This window comes from Poecile atricapillus, chromosome 4 (assembly GCF_030490865.1).
Source record: "Poecile atricapillus isolate bPoeAtr1 chromosome 4, bPoeAtr1.hap1, whole genome shotgun sequence".
NCBI classification, from domain to species: domain Eukaryota; kingdom Metazoa; phylum Chordata; class Aves; order Passeriformes; family Paridae; genus Poecile; species Poecile atricapillus.
Window position 1 is genome coordinate 31044096 of NC_081252.1, and position 20448 is coordinate 31064543.

The 20448-nt window shown below is 36.5% G+C and overlaps 1 long non-coding RNA gene across 1 annotated transcript in view; it reads left to right on the plus strand.

The window, feature by feature from the left end:
• LOC131579374 (uncharacterized) overlaps positions 1-20448 on the plus strand; it is a 136255-nt gene that overhangs the window by 30079 nt on the left and 85728 nt on the right. The gene's annotated exons all lie outside the window — the stretch shown is intronic.

A 20448-nucleotide genomic window follows, 5' to 3' on the forward strand; every position in this document is an offset into this window, starting at 1 on the left:
TGACTCATTATGGACTAGTGACTTAGAAGAGCCTGCAAATAATGCTGCACATGTTCAACCTTGTGCCCATTCATTTCACTGAAATTTTTTGTACAGTTCACTATAAGTTACATACATAGAGTTCCAGTTTGAAGCCTTCCAAGCAATAAAAACAAGGCTGCTTAATTTTTTTCAGGCAGATGTGTTTCAATGTCAGTGTGTAAAACTATGCAATGAGTTGACAAGGTCTCTGTGCAGATTATTTTTAATTACCACTTTTTTTAACATGTTGTGCTGCTAATGGCTGTGTGTTGTCTTGCTAATGACATGGGTAACCAGCACGTGAGAAAGAAAATAAGGCAAATTGTCTACATTCAAATAACTTTTGCAATCTCAGACTTTAGAATAGCTTTGATGCTTCTCCCTAAGGGGTGTCCTGCAAGTGGAAAATGGTAGAACCCTGATTTTTTCCAATATATGAGTGTTTACACGCATGTGTGTTTACATGGCAGGTAGTTGGTGTTTTCATCTGAAAATTGTAAAGCAGCTGGAGGAACTTTGAAGAAATAACACTAATAGTTCCTTTATTTTAGGTATATTTGTAATATATACCTAAAATAAAGGAACTATAAATTCCTTTATGATAAATAAATAAACCTTATGCTAGCAGGTGCTGTGTGTCTTGGGATTTGCTCTGATTTCTGGAAAGTTTGGGTTTTGGGCAAACTAAAAATGTAAAGTTCTTCAGAGCTCTGTAATGAACTCAAAATAATTTTATAAAGCAATACTAGTTTAAAATATTATTTGATAAGTGGGACATTTTCCTAGTGTTTGTAATGCATACTGGCATCAGTAATACCTTCCACCTGGAAACTTTTTCACCCTTCATATTTCATATAGAAATCCTTTTATGTAGTATAATTATACTGTAAATTGCTCAAGCATAACCCATACACAACATGATGGAGTCAGAGAAAGGCTAGTTCTACCCCATACCATAAAATATTCTGAAACTGCAGGGCAGATTCTTTTTCTTGTCACTACACTTCTTCCTGTTTTTTTGATACTGACATTTCTATCCCAGAGCCTTGAGACACTAACCTTGCTATTCATTCGTTCTTTCAGTCATGAGGTTAGCTGGGTTTTAAGCACCAGACATGGGAGCTGTTGCAGCCCAAAAGCAATGTTTACCAGCCATTTTTGTTTCATTTGTTTCATTGTGAGGAGGCTTCAAGTTTCAGGCACTACAGGAAGCTCAGGCTATCCCTTTAAATTCGCAACAAACACAGTGAGTTTTAAAATATATTTTCTTTCTGGCTGCCACAGAGGATTAGAGAAATGAAATATGCTTTTCATAATAATGCAAAGGCATGTTTTGAAGTGACAGTTCCATATGTTACAAGAACAGCAACAACAAAAAAAGGTGGGGGGAGAGGAGGGGGGCAGGGCTGGGGAAGAAAATCACAGATGCCAGAAAATGATGGGGTAGCTTGTGAGCTTCCACAAACATACGAAAACTTCCCAAAAGCAAATTCCCGGCTTTCTTTTAAACGCCCATGAGTGTCTTCTGTTCTCTAGCATACAGTAGTGCCTTTGAAAAACTTCAGCCTTCCAGAATGCCAATGATGTAAATAGAATTCTGCATTCCTGCAGTGGAATATTTTTGCTCTTATTTCAGGTTATGTCTTTCCTTTGCCAGCTCCTCTTGCAGTTTTTCACTGTGATAGGGTCACTTCCCTATAATGACCAGGGAGGTGCATTTTAGAAAAAAACAGAGAATAGTTACAATAGATTAAGAATGAGTTTGAAGTAACTAAAATTTAACTGACAAATTTGGCAAGGAAAGGCAGGTTCTTCCAGGATTAGAAACCTATTTTAAGGGGTGTGCTTTCTTGGTTTGGCTTGGATTTGGGTTTTTTGGCAGTTTGGTGTGCTTTTCCTGTGGGTTTTTTTTATATTGTGTCTCAGTGTGTCATTAGAATGGTTAGAATTAAGTTTATTACTTCAGAATGAAAAGTGCCTGTGTCTTCCACCAGTAGAATTCTTACTGGTGGTCATGAGGAGCATGATGAAACAACAGGGAAGAAGCTGGACAGGGAATTAGATCTGGGTGTCTGAGCCAGTCCTGTTTGCATGAGTAAAATTATTCAGGGGAGGCTGCTATTCAGGGTGGGCTTGAGAGACTAGAAAGAAACAGTGTCTGTTAATCTGTGTGGGCATCTTTATTTTGCTCAAAAGTCTCTTTAGATGAAAACTGCACAATATATGCTGCTTGGTTTTTTGGTTTTTTCCAAATCAAATAGAAGGGGACTAAAGTTGCATGGATTTTGAATGACTAAGATTATAGGATGCAAACTTGGTATCACAAGACGCCAGTGGAAAATTCCCCACAGATTTAGTAAACTGCAGCTTCATTATCCATATTTTCAAATGTATTTTGAAACAGATTTCCAGAAAAGCCACTATCACCTGGAATACAGTTTATGTTAAAACTTGCACTGAGATGTCTTATTTCTGACATATCTGAATTGTTGATAGACTGGAGATGGCACAAATCTAGGCACGCTACATTCCAAACAAATTCAGGACAAAATTTGATTTAATTGAAATTTTCCAAAAATTAGGAGCTCAGAATTAAATTGATAGGACATTCTAGTTTAGATAATCATACAACAGTATAAAAATCCTCACAATTTATTTTCTATCACACTCACTGGGTGTATCTTTGACTTTTAAGCAACTTTTTGCTCAAAACAACTGAACATATGCAGTGCAAATAAGTAGATATAGAAATGCACAAGTGCTGGTGTAAGCTGGACAATGTGCAACTAACAAATGCATCTGGTATAGCTGGCAGCAACATCAGTAAGTTTTCTCTCTCTCTCCTCTTCCAGAACAGATTGCTGTACGCAGATAAGCGTTTCCCTTCTCTTACTTTCTTTTCAAGTTAAAAGACAATACATTCAGCTCATTCCTGCAAGTGTCTGTCCAGACTTCGTAAATGTGGTCTCGTCTTACATTAGCAGCTCTAGGTTACAGTCCTGTTGGGGTTTTATTTTCATTCACTAGTATATTACAGCGGTAATATTCTTCCTTTTTTTCCTTTAAATAAGCTGCCTCCAGCCCATGCCAGATAAACTTGATCTGTTCATAAGTATGGAACATTTAAAAACAGATGAATGAAATCAAAAGATCATTTTAACAGTGGTTTGTAAATGGATGTTTTACAGGAATATAGTGTTAGTTGCCATATTGTGTACTATGTGCCCTTTTTTTGTGTATTTATCACAAAATTCAAATCCACGCAAATTCAGTGATACTAAACAGCAGCACAGTGCTGCAAGAACAGTGGTAATTTGTAATCACTTTTTCATACACAATGCAACTGGACCATAATGTAGGTTTGAAGTTCTAAGTGAAACAGCAGGGAGAAATGAATTATTACAGGATCTGGAATCTGATGAAGACTGTAGCTAAAGAAATTTTATTTTGGAACAAGCAGTAAAAAATCCTGACTAGCTGGGACATTGATTTTATTTTGTCTAAAAGATGGCATCCCCAGGATATAAATTCCTAGCACTATTCCAAAGTGCTTGGTTGAATACTGACACATAGGGAAATCTTCCAACAAATCAATGCCAAGAACATCTATCTCATCAGACATAAGCATGCCTTGGTTTATAACGACTTTGTGACATGGTTTGGGCCCAGTTTTTCTGCTGATTTGTTCTCCTTTTTATATTGACACGTTTTGTCTGTAGTAGATTCTTGACAGGGGGGGATTATGACCTACACCATTGTGTAACAGAATTATTCTACCCTGTCAGATAATGATGATCACAGAGTGACCTACCACAAAGGTTGTGATAGGAGTTCTTCACTCCCTCTGGAAAATGTGACAAGGAGTGAATTGTTGGCATGTTTCAAAAGACTCAACTCTTTCTTCTGAAAAAAAAAAAAAAAATCAGTAAAATCCAAAAGAATATTCTATTTTCTGCAAACCAAAGAGTTTGTCCTGTCTGTTGAACTATGCCCCCAATCACTCCTAAACCATTGTTGTTGCCTGATTTGATTGTCCAGTGACCTATGCTTGGCTTCTGTTTGTGCTGTCTGGGCTTAATGTTTGGTTTCCATCTATCATGATACTACCTTTCTCTTGAATGATAAACTCTGCATTCAGCTAATAGAAAGAGCTATAAAAATTAACCTAGTTAACTTTTATTGGCTTGTTTTGGTCAACTACAAACAGGGTGCGACAAGACGCACCCCTGACCCGAGCACCTTCATCATCAACTTGTGGCACGTGATCTGCCTGCTATATGCCAGATATGTATAGCTGACCTCCAAATGCTATTTTCAAAAACCCATGCATTAGGCAGTCTTTCACTTAGTAAAACTTGAATTGGAAGTGGATGAGCTTTAGTTCTATAGCCTACAAAATAGAACAGGTAATGTAGCTGTGGAGCTTGACGTGGCTTCCTATACAGCACAGAAGTGTACTTTCACAAACCTCAATAAACAACCTATTTCTCTTTGGGTTTACTTTCCATTGTCATCTGGAAGACAAATACTGCATTCTCAGAGTAGGACTTGTCTGAACATACTCAGGTGTCCACATCTAACCTGGCTGCTGCTGGCAGTCCATGAGTTTAGAGCAAAGTGCAGTGCAGGCCACCTCAGTTTGAAACAGCTGTTGAAAAAGCTCAGATGAATAATTGTCTGCAACACTTTATAGACTACACAGAAAAATTAAATGGTCTGCTGGGACTCCCAACTCCAGTGTGGTCACCTGAAGTTCGGTGAGCTGGATCCTATTCATTAATCCTTTGTTAGGCCTATTAACACAGCTCTCAAGGTATATGGCTGCTGTGGAAATGCCTTTAGAGTATGCTGCATTCTTTTCCTTATTTAAGCAAAGCTGCCTCTCTTTCAGAGCATATACCGTGGTTTTTGTTTTATTCTTTTCTACATGCATTTTTTTAATACATAAATTAAAAGTGCTTTCAGCCTTCTCTAAATATGGTCCCAGTATTCCAAAATATGTAAATTAGCAGTGCTTTCAGGTTCGTTTAAATTTGCAGAGCAGGACTGGTATGCAAAGAACAGCTGTGTTCTGTGGATCATTCAACTACCTACACATACCTTAACTTAATGCCTGGCCACTAAACATAATCTCAGGGTCTGGCTGTAATAGCCACTGTTTCTCATGCTTCAGAATAGATTTCCTTTCAATTTCTTGTTTAAATCCTGCTACAGATACTCTCTCCCGAATTAAAGGAATTTCTGGAGGTGGGACAAAATGCAGACAAACTCCAAACCCCTTCCTACTAACTTTTTGAGGCAAGAATCACATTGCTGGAAAAAAAATTATGTTGCCTAAATATTGTATTTCAGAATTTAGTTCTGAATTGTTCTAATGTTTACAGGTGTTAATTTAGAGATGGATACAATTGGATCTAAAGACTGAGAAACAAAAGCACAACTGAGGTTTGTTAGGTGGTAGAAAATGCTCATTAAACATATTTCTAAAAAAGTAGGTAAAAGCAGCTAAAATTATGAATTTAAGCAATCTCTGTGTTAAAGATGGTTAATGCATCTGCAGAAATAAATTCATAGCATGTTTACAGAGAAGAAGTTAATAAGCTGGATTTAAGTGAAAGGGTTTTGCAGTTTTCAGAAATTCTAGGAGATAAATTTTTAAATTATTTCAAAATAGGCTTGAAAAGTGCTGTAATTATTATTCACATCCAGGTAAATGGACCTTAACTAACTTTTAAAAATTACTAACTTTTAAAAATTACTTTTATCTACTATAGTTTTCACAGACATTTTTCTAGTCTGTGGTGAGTTGATGTGTAACTCTGCAACCATATATTGTTCAGCAAACTCATAGAGCTATCATGTTAAGCATCACAGTCTGTTTTAACCTGTCTCAGAAATTAAAAGTAGTCTTTTTATTTCCTCTGTTACAAAGGCAAATAGATGCAATTCTTATGAATTCATAAAATGGAGACTTCAATTGCAAAATGAGCATGTATACACACAAAATTAACTTGCAGATTTCCATGACTTTGCCTCAGTGTCCCGATTTTAATGCAGAGAGGAACTCACTTTTCCTACTAAATAACCCTATTCTCCCATTCCCTCCTTCCCCCCCAGCATTGCCACAAGTACCTGTAGTTTGATGGCATCATTCCAGAGAGCGATGAACAGGTCAGATCAGCAACCAACTTTTTATCCATTGACATACAGACTGACTGATGGAAACTTCTAACAACCTTAAGACTTTAAGCCTCAGTACAAGAGTTTACATCAGACCCTGCACAGAAAGGGAAAGCCATTTAATCCCAGAAACTGTTAAAACTTCCCACAAGACAAAATAAACTACCATGGTATAGTGTTTGTGTATTCTATTTATTATTTCTAAACAATTCACTATGAAAGATAATAAACTTAGATCTCTGTGTGTTTTTTTTCTATTTAATCTGGCGTTGGTACTTGCGTGATCTGCTTCAGATGGCAAGACCTTTATTCTCTGCCACTGTCAGATTTTGCTCTGAATCCCTTCACTTGTCAGGTAGCGCTGGGAATCTTGCTCCCTCATTTCACTGCAAAAGGAAGATCTTTAAACCTGAGTAATTCTTTGTTGCAAATTCAAACTCCAGCTGTCACTTAGTTCTAAAATAATTTCAGAGCATATTTCCTGTATTATTACCTTACTACAAATTCCAGTATGAGATTGCAAATTGTAGTGTATTCAGTGAAATAATTCTACAGTATAGCCTATGAAATCTAAGAAACCTAAATGCAAACATAGTTGAGCAGTGTCTATTACTCAACTCCAGTAACAGATGCAAGCATTGTGTTGCATTCCGACTGCCAGTCAGACACACTGCTGCCAGCCTACGCATGGTCCCTCCCTACAAGGGACAGGATTTTCTTCCAGATGCAAGAAATGTTTTCAGCACTGTTTCTACAGTGTGCAGAACTTAGATGACAGCATACAGATTCCCAAAAGGTACAGCCATTAGCAGAGCAGTGAAACTTTTGCTAAAAATGCCATCAGAAGATGTTTACAGAATGTTGGGAAGTTCATCAATAAATTCAAATTGTTCAGCCCTTTTCAAAGCCAACAAATATGTCTGAACTACAGAACTTTTCAATTTCTTGATTAAACCTATGATTTTGTATGATTAGTCATAGCCCACATATTCAAAAATTGCAAGGCACCAAACCCTCTGCACATTATTTGCATCAGTTTGCTGTTTAATGTATACTCAAATGTCATCATTGGAAATCTAAGCAGGCATACATCATCGTTTGAAGACCAATTTAACAGAACTCTCCTACTCCTGACATCTTAATTCTCACTCTAAAGAAATAAAAATATGCCTTAGATAAAGAATTTGCTGTCCATTTTTAAAGCTTTTTGTTTGTTCATTTTCACTCAGCCTAGGCCTCATTTACCACAGGATTTGTGCGGGATCCTTCTGGAGTGCCTCAGAGTTGTTAAGTGACAATCTAAAAGCCGATTTAGGATTAGCTAGCTTAACCAGGTGAACTGAGGGTTTCACTTTGATTGGGTAGAAAAGCTGTAGCTGTGCTTGGAAGTCCATATTGTGATACTGGAGGGCTTTATCAACATCCTGAGAGGAGTGCATTCAGAATAGGTGATGATGCGAATCTCACTAATCAGTGAAGGATTATCTGAGGCTCAGAGCTATACTGCTTCTAATTCCTTCTTCATGACGCTGTTCATGCACTGCAGAATGATCTAGTGCAACACCAGAAGTATAAATATTAGATGAGACTCTTCAGTACCTTAATTAGTGCTTTCTAAGGGAGCAGTTCTTGAATAGTCAAGGGTAATCAGATGTTTTCTAAAAAATACAAAATCAGAATTATAGCAGAAATCTATGATGATTTCTAATGTAGAGTGATTGACACTGCATCATACACAACATCTACTATTAATTTCAAAAGCGGTGTCAGCATCAGTACTGATGCCAAATTATTTTAGTATTTCTTGTCACACCATTACTGTGTTGTAGACAGTGATTCTGCATAATTCTTTCCTCTTACTGAAATATGTGAAATTCTCCATTGACAGATTTCTCATATATGGATTAGGAGCGTGCCAATACCCCGAACAATCATTTAAAATAGTTTTCATATACCCTATACATGTTTATTCCACAGGAAGAAAAAGAAGTGAGAAAATTAATGAATTAATGAAACACTGAATAAAGGGGGGGGGGGTGGGGGGGGGAGTGGTGATGGTGATGGTCTTGTTTGTTTGGATTCTTTTTTCCTCTTCTAATAAATTTAACAGAGTATAACAGCCTAGGAAACATGGGACTGATAACAAAATTGAGCAGCCTGGTCTAGTAGGAGGTACCATTGCCCATGGCAGTGGGGTTTGGAGTGAAATAATCTCTAACCTTTCGATGACTCTATGAATTTATGAAAATTAGTATTTCCTAGCAAAACTATGTTGCAAACTTGTTCTTGCACTTCCAGTAAATGACAGGTTTTCTAAATTGGAAAAAAAGAGTTATATATATCTCTTAATGGTAAAACAAGTGTTGCCCTAGCCTGCTTCACTACACACATTGTCAAAATGACAGAACAAGATATCTTTAATTCTTAACATCCAATTAGGTCCAATATCTACAAGACCACCAACAGAGTGAAGAAATAGCTTCCCAGATTTTTTTTTTGTAGTGTTTTGTATTCTTCACTCTCTGTTGCTTCTTACCATCCTCATTTTAGTCATCTGGTCTCCAAGAAAGGTATTTACAAGTCTTTCACAGCCCTTACAATGTGTTTGTATTAGACACTTTCTCCTGACTGTAATTTTGAGTAAGATACAGAGGACAGATTGGCTATGAATAAGACCCTGGATCTGAGGAATCCAGAAACAGGTTCTGATTTTGCAGTATGGGATCATGCATAGAATAACTCCATACAATAAAAATCTTTATATGAGTAGTTCTGGATTTTCATGTTACAAATATTTAGTTGAATTCACTCTTTATGTAAATGAAGCTTAAGAAAAAATCAATTTCATATTTTTACCAGACAAGTGTCATTGCTTATTATCAGAAACATCTATTTAAACTTCATAGAAAGTCAAAATGTAACCTATTTCTTTTTGAAGTAGGGGGGATGTTAATTTAAATTTTACTGTTGTCCTTAAAATTGTGTTCATACGGGTATATTTCTGCTCATCATGGAAAGTATGTACTTTCAATATAGCTTGCAATATTTCCATGAAAAGAAATATAATAAACATATTAGAAACAAGACATTATAAACACAAGTAATGTATTTCATTTTAATACTGTTTTTAAAACCAGATAGCAATATTTTATCTTCTGCTTTCTCTGATACTGAGAAAACATACATCCAGGTAGACTTCAGATACTGTGTCAGAGGACTTCCATTTCTATCACTCCTTAATGATGAATGAGGTGGTTCTTCTAAACAAATAAGCACTTCAGAGACTTACCCTTGACAGGGCTGTTAATCCTGGGAGTCTGCCTTATCATTGTAGAATTCGAGGGCTGAGGTTGTACAGTATCCCTGTACTGCCTGTCTCCTACGCTGCTGCTCTGGCTGAGAGCTTGGACAGAACTATTTCACATCTTGCATGTAAAGCCATGATCAGGCCTTCTGTTCTGGTGTACTTGCAAACAGAGAGGCTTATCATCTTAGTAGCCGCTGGCCTCCTTGATATCTGGCTGAATTTCTCATTCAGATGGATGTGTTTTAAGCCTGCTTTCACTGGTGTATAATTTCCTTAGCAGTCTTTCTTCACTGAATGCAATGAATCTGGGGCTGTAATACAAAACTTACCTTGATTGCTACAGAAAATTAAGACAAGTCAGGTCACACTCTTTTGTCACAAATTAATTAAAGATATGCCCCTTTAGCTCAATAGAACTTCACAAAATGGCTAGTGTGAAGAAACACAGAAAATCTCATTTTATGATTTTCCATACCTGACAGCAGCTATTCTGCTTAATGTCACCATTAAAACTATAAAGCCTTTAAAAAGCAACAGTTTATTGTGTAATTCTAATGATTAAGCAGAGAAATTGGATCCATTTTCACAGAAATGAAGCATTCTTCCAAATGTCTTTCATCCTTTCTTTCCACCACCTTTCAAATCCCTTCCACACCACCTGCCATGGAAATCTGGAACAGTACCAGGATCATATAAGAATTACAAGTGAATATTTTTTTATCTCCATCAGTTTCCTTATCCCTTAAAAGGCTTAGAACAGGCATGCAACTTCAGCTGCTGTTTGAAAATCAAAGCAGAATGTGTTTCCAGTTTATAAATTATAAGATATTCAAAAGCATGGGCTAACATTAAGGAATTGGTTACACTGCTTGACATCTAGAACGGTTTGTTCCTTTTATCTCTCTTACTTTCCCCTCCTACTCCTTCTTTCCTTTCCTTCTTGAGGACAGAACACAAAGAAGATGTAAATTTTGATGCCTTGGGCCTTGGAGAGATAGGAAGGAAAAAGATAATGCCAAAAAATAAATGAGGGAGATAGGGTGAATAGAGGGTCTCTTTTGATCTGACACCAGTAGTTCTTTTCACCAGTTTCATTCCTTGTCCATCAGAAAGATCCCTAATGCAAAGTATTAGCTTTGTACAGGCTTTTCTGAACAGTGGGAACAAAACCAGGCATGCATACTGTGCTAACTTTCATTCTAGTCTCTCAAAGACCAGCATAAATATTAATTGTCATCAAAGCCATGTGAGAGAGATACTTTAACACCACTTTACAGAAAGGATCCTGTGAGGTGCAAATAGTTAACAAGCATAAGGAAGCAGAAGAGCATTCCAGGAATACTGAACAGAAAACGAATGTTTGAGTCTGATCTTCAGAAGCTCTTTTCTTAAGGGGCAGGAAAAGCCCTGCACTCATAGCTGATAGAAAATATGCATACCATCCCCCTCAGCTGCCTGCCCTGAAAAAGACAAATTCTGTTAGATGTAAAAGGTGAAATCCTCGCTGGAGTGATGAGTAACTCCCTGACTTAAGCAGAGCCGAACTTTTCTTTACATGCTTATTTCTGCTTAGTAGGTAGTTTGTCAAAGTGAAAAAGAGACTTAGATTGTAGTTTATTTTCATGAATTTGATAGCAGCAATCCACTATGAAAAGTTCTCTGTTGTCCTTTCCTCCAGCTTCATGATCCCATATTACAGTTTGTGCTCTTCTTAGCTGTCCTGAACTGTCTGGAAAGCCAGGATTACAAATCAGGCCACTGAAATTATTTTTATTATGTTTTAAATCCTCATGGCTTCTTTTAGGTGACATTAGGGGTAGAAAATTTAGTTGGGAGTGTTTTGTATTTTCTAAACCTAGATAATTTTACTGCTCTGGACTGTAGCAAATTCATCAGACAGTTGCAGCAAGTGTTAGAGGTAGGGGTAAACTAGATTGCAGTGGTATTCCTATCAGGGGAAAGATGTTTTAAAAGGCCTTGAGAAACAAAAGCATTTGGCTATTTCCATGCTGCCAGAGCCTATGTATTTTTATAGGTCCTAGCACAGTGAAAGCTTTGGTGATTCAGGTGTTATAACTTCTCTAATAAGCCTTTAGTAATACAACAATCTTTAAATTGAGTATTCATACAATTTTTTAAATTGAGTAATGGCATAAAGCTGTGAATTTTTAGGACTTGTTCTATCTGCTATCAGTGACATGAGAGCAACTATTCTTTTTGAGAGACCCTTTCTCTATAAACTCTTGGGCAATGGGGACATGTTGCTTCTTTCTGAAGAAAGGTGACCTAAAGTTTTGAGCTTAGTATCCTAAACCTTGTTCTCTGTGTCATATCTCAGTTGCCTTTATAGCCCTTTATCTTTTAGCCAAGCAAATGCTCGAATATTTGCCATATCCCTGACATGATGTTTCTAAAAGCTATAAATCAGAACTGCAACTCAGAGTCAGAGTAGGTTTTGCTGATGAGAATTCTATTTGCCCTCAATAGATATGTACCAATAGAGAGGCAAATACACCCTTCTTGATTGCTCTTATTTTGTCTTCATGTATCTATTGATTAGGACATTTATCTAAAGAATAAACAACAGCATCTTGGACAGTGTTATCAAATGTGAAGTAATCATGCCATACAGAGATTTAGTCCTGTTTTCCTAACTTTGTTATCTAGCAAACACATCATTCTCTGTTTAATTCTAGTCTTACCTCTGCAATAATTAACATTCTTTATTTTATTATACCTAAACGTAACTTATTTTGATCTATTTATATGTTATATGTAATTGATTGGGGTAAATTATGATAATTAACTGTCATTTAGGGATTTAGAACATGTGGGAAAGCATTATATTGACCACATTTTATTATGGGATGAGTATATAAAATTGATTTTGTGTGATACGAGGTTCATGCTCTCCATTTAGCACTTTTTATTATGAATGCCTTTTAGTACTGGTTTACTTTTTTTTTTTTTTTTTTTTTTTTTAAATCAACCAGGCAGAAAATACATTCTTTTTCTCCTTATTTTACAAAGCAAAGGCTTGACCTGTAGCTAACGAAGGCAGAACACTAAAGTATTGCATGTCTGGTCTTTGAAAGCCTCAGGGTCTGCTACAGATCCTATTGAAGTCACTGGGAGTTTTGCCATAGATTTCAATAGGACTGGGAGGAGAGCCTATGTTTATTGTTAACTGAGATATACTGGAGTTCTGTTCACAGTGAAATAGAATGATGGGTCTGAATTGTTTCAGAGGTTTATTATGTGCAGGCTGCAATTCCAGAGAACCTCTGTTTACAGGATGAAAAAAGCTCTACATTCCTTGTACAGTCAGAATTTCCATTGAAGTCAATGAAATCTTTGCCTGAGTAAGGATAAACACTTGCAACCAAAGTAGATGATTTAGTGAAAAACAAGCACGTTGCTGAAGTGCCTTTTGGCTGTGTTCCTGTATTTTCTGTCATTTAGATTTGGAAAGTTATCCAATACTAATAGGTTTCTGTTACTTGGATCCACTTACTGTTGGTCACTTTACAGCAGCTACACACTACCACCTTTCTTGAAAGGAGTGTTTATGTGAAAAGAAAGAGCTGAAGTTCTTTAACTGGTTTCTCAGACAAATTCTGGTTGATTTGAAACATGCTGACATACCCTCAGTTCATTTCTTATTGCTTTAAGAACCTGATAGTTGCACAAAATCCATAATGTACCTGTAAATTTGCGCATGCCAGGGATCCAAGCTTCTGAACAGTGAGGATGTCAGGGAGTTTTTTTCCTTCAGACACCTAGGCTACATCAGCTATAACTTAGACTCAAGCACTTTTCATGTACAAGCATGCTGAACCCTGATGTCTCAACAGTTTTATCACTGCAAATTAACTTCTCAGTGCTCTTCCAGGATTATTACTCTGTGACATGTGTGCCAACTACTGCAAAACTGGGCTGCCACAAATTGCCGACCAAAATTTGAGGGCTTATGAGTAATTTCGTACTAAAAAAGAAAACACAAATAGGTGCCTTAAATGAAGCAGAGTAGAATTAGAGATTAATCTGTCTCCCCTATTAATTCTAAATCTTGAAAGATAATTTAGTACCTCAATTTTCCCCATATATGTATGCAAGAGAGTTTTGAGAACCTTCTTGGTCGGGGGCTTACTAGCACTGATCCCTCTATGCCTTCAGCGTGCACTGGCACCAGTCAAATTCTGCAGCAATAGTAGTACAGTAGGGACCTCCACAGGAGGTGAGGAGTGGGGTGGAATTACTGCCATGTGTTTCAGAGTGTTTCTCAAGCTTACTGGTCTGACGTAAAAGAGAAATTATCTTCCTAAAATACATGTTAACCCTGGGTTTGAAGGAAAAAGAAAGTGATTAGAATTTGCAAAGAAGTGATTTTTTAAAAAAAAAACAAAAACCAAAATTGTAATTTCAAATTGGAAATTATATACGGCATGCTGAGAATAAGAGATGCTAAGAAAACAAAAGACTTAATTTGAAATACATTAATTTCTCCACAGTCTGTATTATTCTCTGTCAAATATACTGGGAACACAAATCTGCATCTGCATTGATTGGATGAATTTCAAAGACCTTTTACCTGCTCTCTGTTTGTGTTGCCTCATATCTTTATGACATGGAATGAACTGCTTGGCGCCACGTTGCTGTTACCCATTAACCATTCCTGTTTTCCTAATCATCTTAGACTCCATCTTTCTCTGTCCTATCTGTTATTGTCTTCTGCAAAGAGATGTGATGTTCCTGTAGCCTGCTCTGGTTTGCATGACATGATTTGTGTTTCTGCCTACAAGGGTTTCTCTGCTGAACCCTGTACATTATCTTCCCCCAGCCCCCCTCCTCTGTAACCAGGAGAAGAGGGTCATACATCTGTAAAATGACAGCACTTATGAAAAATGGGAGTTTGGTACACATGGCTCTCATCAGACACAGACTCATCTTCCATGCCACAGACACTACTTGTTTCCTTGCAATGCAGACTGTAGCTGGAAACACAGGAAACACCTAATAAATTGCCTGACCTATCAAATTAACAAGTCATCAAGAAACTATTTTGGTAATCAATGAGCAAAGCAGAATTGTTTGCTTTCAGGCCGAGCAAGAAGAATGCGTGGAGATGGAGCAATTTATTTTCTTCATCTCTCTTCTATAAACATTTAACTGGATTGTAAGTTTGTTGCAATACATGGAAAAATGTGAGGAATCTATTTTTAGAATTAGGAGAGCTCAGACCTAGAGGCACGCATTGGCCTAAGTTTATGACTGAGTACAGAACTCAAACTCAGATATGCTTGGATATATGACAATATTATTATGTCATCACAACTTCTGGTGAAGGTAGTTTTAGTTCTGATTGTAATAAATACATAACACAAATTAAATTTTGTGAGTTTTAGTATGGTATGAGTTGAACTAAGCCTCAGTATAGCCCCTATGCTCGCAGCCTTGTAGAAAAACTATAAAGTATAAAATTTTCAGCCTTTATCTGAAGCACATAATAAAATTAAAATGAGTAATTGACAACGAATGAAGAAGCAGGCATTTTCTTATTCTGCCTGATGTGCCCTGAGAAATAGAAATAGGTTGCCTCTTACTTCTGGTTAGGAAGATGTTGGAACTTCTGAAAATTAAATCATGATGCTGGTTGTGCAAGCAACTGCCAAGGATAACTGTAGCATTTACTGCCCTGTTGGGATAGTGCAGCAAATACTGTTCCTGTGAAATAAGAACAGCATATAAACACTGGAGACAGACTGGAAATTTGTGATTTTTACTTGTAACTGCCAAGGATGATGTGCCTAGTGAAGCCTGTACAGGAGATGGCAAGATGTTAAAGCAGGTGTCAATTATGCTTTAATGTGAGCTTAATAGTAGGTGTCTGCTTGAGTACCCTGTCAAACTGTGCTCTCAAAAGCAATTGAATTATTTGGAAATTTGTAGAACATCTGTAATGTTGCTACCACTGTGATATCCTCTTGCCTTTCTTGGGCATTCTTTTGCTGCTTAACTTCCTGTTTTAATGACAAACCTTTACCAAATCTCCATCACATTTGTAGAGGCTCCTGGAAGATTATGCATTATTTCAAAGGTTCATTTACTTCATTACTTTTTTATTAAATTGAAAATCACAAAATTAAAATCCTGATAGGATAGAATAGCTCTCTGGATTATCGGGGTATCGTCTATGGCCCTCATTTTCCATTACCTTCTGACAGTGGGAGGACAGAACAATTCCTATAGAGGAGTAAATGGGAGAATGCAGGAATCCTTCTGACAAAAATTATAAATACATTTTGTTGTGAAAATTTGTGATATGCCATTTGAAAATTCTTATTTATTAAAAAAAAAAATTATTTTGAAGTTATGCATACTTTTTTTTTCTAAACTGACTTCCTTGTCTGTAGTCCCAGTTCATTAAGATGCTTAACCATGTGGACTTTGGTAATGGTTTTTATGGGAAATTTTGTTGTATTGTGGTGAAGGGATGAGGGGTCGAGTGTGTGTAGATTTCCTACCTTTGTTAGTGTTATTTTAGCTTTGGTGTGCAGAATTCTTTTTGTTGATGTAAGTGAAGTTTGTGAAAATTGTGTGATAAATATATAATTTTAATGATAATTTTTATGCATACATGTAAGTGCTTTCTCAATACCAAAAACATATGACAGGGCTCCTCCCCCCTCTCCCCATTTTTATGTAAACTGTGGTCAAAAAGAAGAAATTATACCTCATGTGGTTATTATAATAATTAAAATTGGCCGAAATTAAGACTGTGAAACTTGGCACTAAGTTTCAGATGAGATAAGAATATGCATTACACCAATGGCTGTTTACGACTGCCTAAGTCGAGAAGTACACCACAGTCAATGAGTCATTGCCTCATTCCATGTGTGCTGGAATTGTGCTGAGCAATTTCTCCAATATGCATACAGAAAAATTTAAAATTCTGCTGTTGCAGAATGTGTAAAGAGACAAAATAAATAAATAAATAAATAAAAAACCCCTAGGTATTAATTAATTATTTAATTTTAAAGAGGGAAAACTGGTGAATGAAATGTAACTAAATGGCTAACTATGGCATTTAATTAACTTTTAAATAGAAAGAAATTTTGTGTATAAGCGCTGAGTTATGGTAATTAAGTTTTCTTTTCCAAAAAGAAATTGTATCTGATAAACATCAAGATACAATAAAAGACAGTGATTAATGAAATATTTGTTGAAGGCAGCATACTTTCATGTTAGAGTTCTTACTAAATTTTAAAAATACTTCTATCACATAAATCCTAGAATAGCTAGAATCCTAGAATAGCTAGAAATGCTAGAAAATTTCCTCTATCCTCAAGCCCTGATTCAAAGATACCACATTTGCTATTAGGCAATCCAGACCAAATTTTCATCTTTTAGTTGTTACTGTTTAATAGAAAAAAAATCACCTTTTTCATTTTTTAAATCTACGGGAAGTTTGATTTAATTCTCTTCTTTAAAAAGGGCAGAAAGCTGAATATTTCTTATATTTGCTCCATATCTTTCCTTAGTTTACAATTTTTCCTAGAAGATTCTGTCTGTAACACTAGCAGTAGTTTGTTTATTCATAATTTTAGATTTCAGAAAGACAAATGGCTGTAGATTAGCATCTTCTAGTTTCTTAAGGAAAAGCTGCTGTCATATGTCAAGATACTCAGTTTGCAACTTTGAAAGTCAAAGTTAACCATGTAAACCTATGACAAAAGAGCAATGAAAATGTTATTTTGAGCTTAGCTTTATTTTCTAGTAACTGTAATAGTTTTTTTGCTTTTTTGCATTATGCTATCACTTTGCTAAATGTAATGGTCCTAGGAATGGGACTGTTCAGCTCATGGGAGTTATGCATTTCTCAAGTCAATTTCTGGTTTAACAGATGTTTGTTTTAAGAGTTCCTTAGCAGTATAAATTATGGTGGACTAAATTGCTCATTTAAGGGCATGACAAAGTAACTCTCAGAGCATGCTCTGGTATGTGAAGCAAGCTGGGTAAGTGCAAAAAGCAGCACATGGGTATCCATGAAAAAAGTCATCTTTGCTGTGTTTTAGAAAAGGACTCTGTCATACAAAAGTTATGCCTCCTGCTAAAGTAGTTGAACCAGCTGCATCCCATGTGCTGAAAACACTCTTGTCTCTTATTTCTCTTGTTCAATTATTGTGTCTATAAATTGCAGTGGGCCACCTGTGCAATGCACTCATCCAGAATGGCCCCAGAGGAAGCATTAACATATCAAGGCTCATAAAGCACAAATCCTTAAATGTAAAAACTGACACTTTCATCCTACTCCAGCCTACATCTATATAGACATTAAAACAGAAAGGAATAAAGAATATTTTGCTATGCAATTTGAAGGCTCTGCTCTCTTCATGCAGAGGTCAGCAGCAAAACTCCTCTTGATTTTTTCTTGGGAATAGGATCAAGGTATAAAAAGCAAGAATTCTAGTTGTATATTTTAGAAACTTATTCTGACTTTTGACATCTATCAAATTTGATGCACCTACTGAAAAAATGAAAGAAAGGCTTCTGTTCTTGACATTAACCATATTTTTATTATTCCCAGTCTAGAAGAATTATATCAGATCGCTCTGAAAATGGGAATGTGGGTTTGGACTGACCAGAGGAAGGTTTCCAAATTAGCAAAACTGCTTCTTCCAGTTCTAACACTCTCTCTTTAGAAAAGGTTTAAGAATTATTATTCTTTTCTTGACATGTCAAGGATGACCAGAAAATGTTGAGACTGCTATTTTAACCTCTGGGCACAGCCATTGGCCAGAACGGATGTAAAGATAGCAGTTTTCCCATTACTGCAATCTGCAGCACAGGTAACTTCCTAAAGGGACACATTTCTCTGTTCCTAGCACAAATTGTTAAGGTACCCCCTGCTTCACTCCATTCCATCTCTAAATTTATGTATGCTTTCAGTTAAGGTTTTCTCCAGGCCACTGTATGTATATTCTTAAGGACCTCTTATGAGAAGTGTGCTACCACATGTGACAGGGCTGTGCTTTGGAGGAATTGGGTTTTGGTACAGGAACTGCGGAACAAGACTGTACAGAGAGAAGCAAATCAAGACAAGTGTCTCATAAGGTCAGGAAACAACTGGGTGTGCGCAATTCCCAAAACAAAAGAAGACTCAAGGGAGATTCCCCATGCTAAAAGCCAATAGGGCTATTTTGGAGCTGGTTGCATACCTAAGAATACAGACTCACCTAATCTCAATTTAGGATTCTATCTAAACAGAAAATTCACATTTCCATATCTTGGACATTTGAGGTTTATTTAAGTGACTGCCTGTTTGACTGAGCCCTTCATGAACAGTGCTGTCCTTCATTACCTTAGTGTTTAACCTGTTTGGTCCTCTTTCTTTTTTTACTAATTTCCCAGCTCCAAATATTAAAATAGTTTCTAACACATCCCCACATTGCAAACCTTTTCTTCTCTGTAGCACAGTTAGACCCCTGACCTTCTATTCCCCAAAGCTAAAAAATGCCACATTGCCACAAGCACTTCATTATGTTTATGTATTGGTCCCATGAGATTTGGATTTTCTCTGGCTGTCCACATCCTTCTTTTTATTTCCTGTTTACTGGCATCATACAACTTTCTGTTATATCCAGCACTCTTAAAATAGGTTATATATTTTTAATCAGGTACAGTTATTTACAGTTAGTGATTTTCTCTTTTTTTCCAAATTTGTATCTTCAATATGAACCACTGTGAATTAGTGACTATTACAAAATCTAAAGAAAGAAAATAAGAATTCAGTAGTCTTAAGCATAGAGACTTGTACTTTATAGTACAAGAAGATTTTGTGGGTTTGAATCAAGATCCAGCATAGGTATGTTCACTGTTACTCACATGAGTAGCCTCTTCAGGCCATTACTGAACCCTTACTTTTTAAGTGCACCCTTGCAAAAACTTTCACTGTAAACCTTCCTAACTGCAGATAGAAAACTACCCAAAAATGAATAAATTTTCCCTGAAGAAGACAGGTCAGTGAAAATCATTCAGGAAAGGATTCAAAATATATTTTATCAACTTTAACACATAATACTGTTTAATATATATTCTGTTAAATCAATCCTGTATGAGCATTTACTGTGCCTCTGAAGCACATGACATTATATGTGTTCTGTGATCACAATCTTTAGCCTTAACTCTGCCCTTAGAACAAAAAGAAAAAGAAAAAAAAGAAAAAGAAAAAAAAAATTATTTTCTTATCCTCCTTATATATTAATCCCTATGCTTGCTTCATGATGTAAAAATGGCAGTCTCAACTATTGATGCTAGCAGGAATTCTGTCATTCCTTTAGAATGAGACATTGTTTTCAAATAGCATTGCCCTGGTCTTTGAGAGGAACTGCTTCTGTAGGTTTGCTTTTAAGATCCTGCTGATCATTTTTCTGTTGTCATTGCAGCCTTTGCTTTTAGTACTCACCCTTCCATATATTCCCAATAGACTCTGGTAGATTTTTTTCACTGGTCAGTTCCTATTTCAATTTTTCACCTAGTTAAGAAAAGCTTAAACAATTAAGGGGAAAATTGTCCATCTTTATGCAGAATTCAATGCAGTGCAAATGCCGTAGTTTTGGCGCAAAATTCTGTAATATCCTGCCATCCCTACTAGAGCTCAAGGTCAGGCTGAAATGATAGTAATGGTCACTTCTGGGCTTAAAATCTATTAATCTATTTTCATTATTTGTAAATGTATGAGGTTAGGGGTTTGTGAGCAGACATGGCAACACAATAACATCCTGTTAGCTCATGCCCTATAGGCATGTTGGAAGAGTGGGTAGCTCAGCCTTAACCCCACTCAGAGGCAAGAGGAGTCAACACACAGAAGTGTTCTTGATGGAGAGCTCTTCAGCAAAGGGGTTTTCCCGTGGGTACACAGAGATTCTTTGCTACTTTCT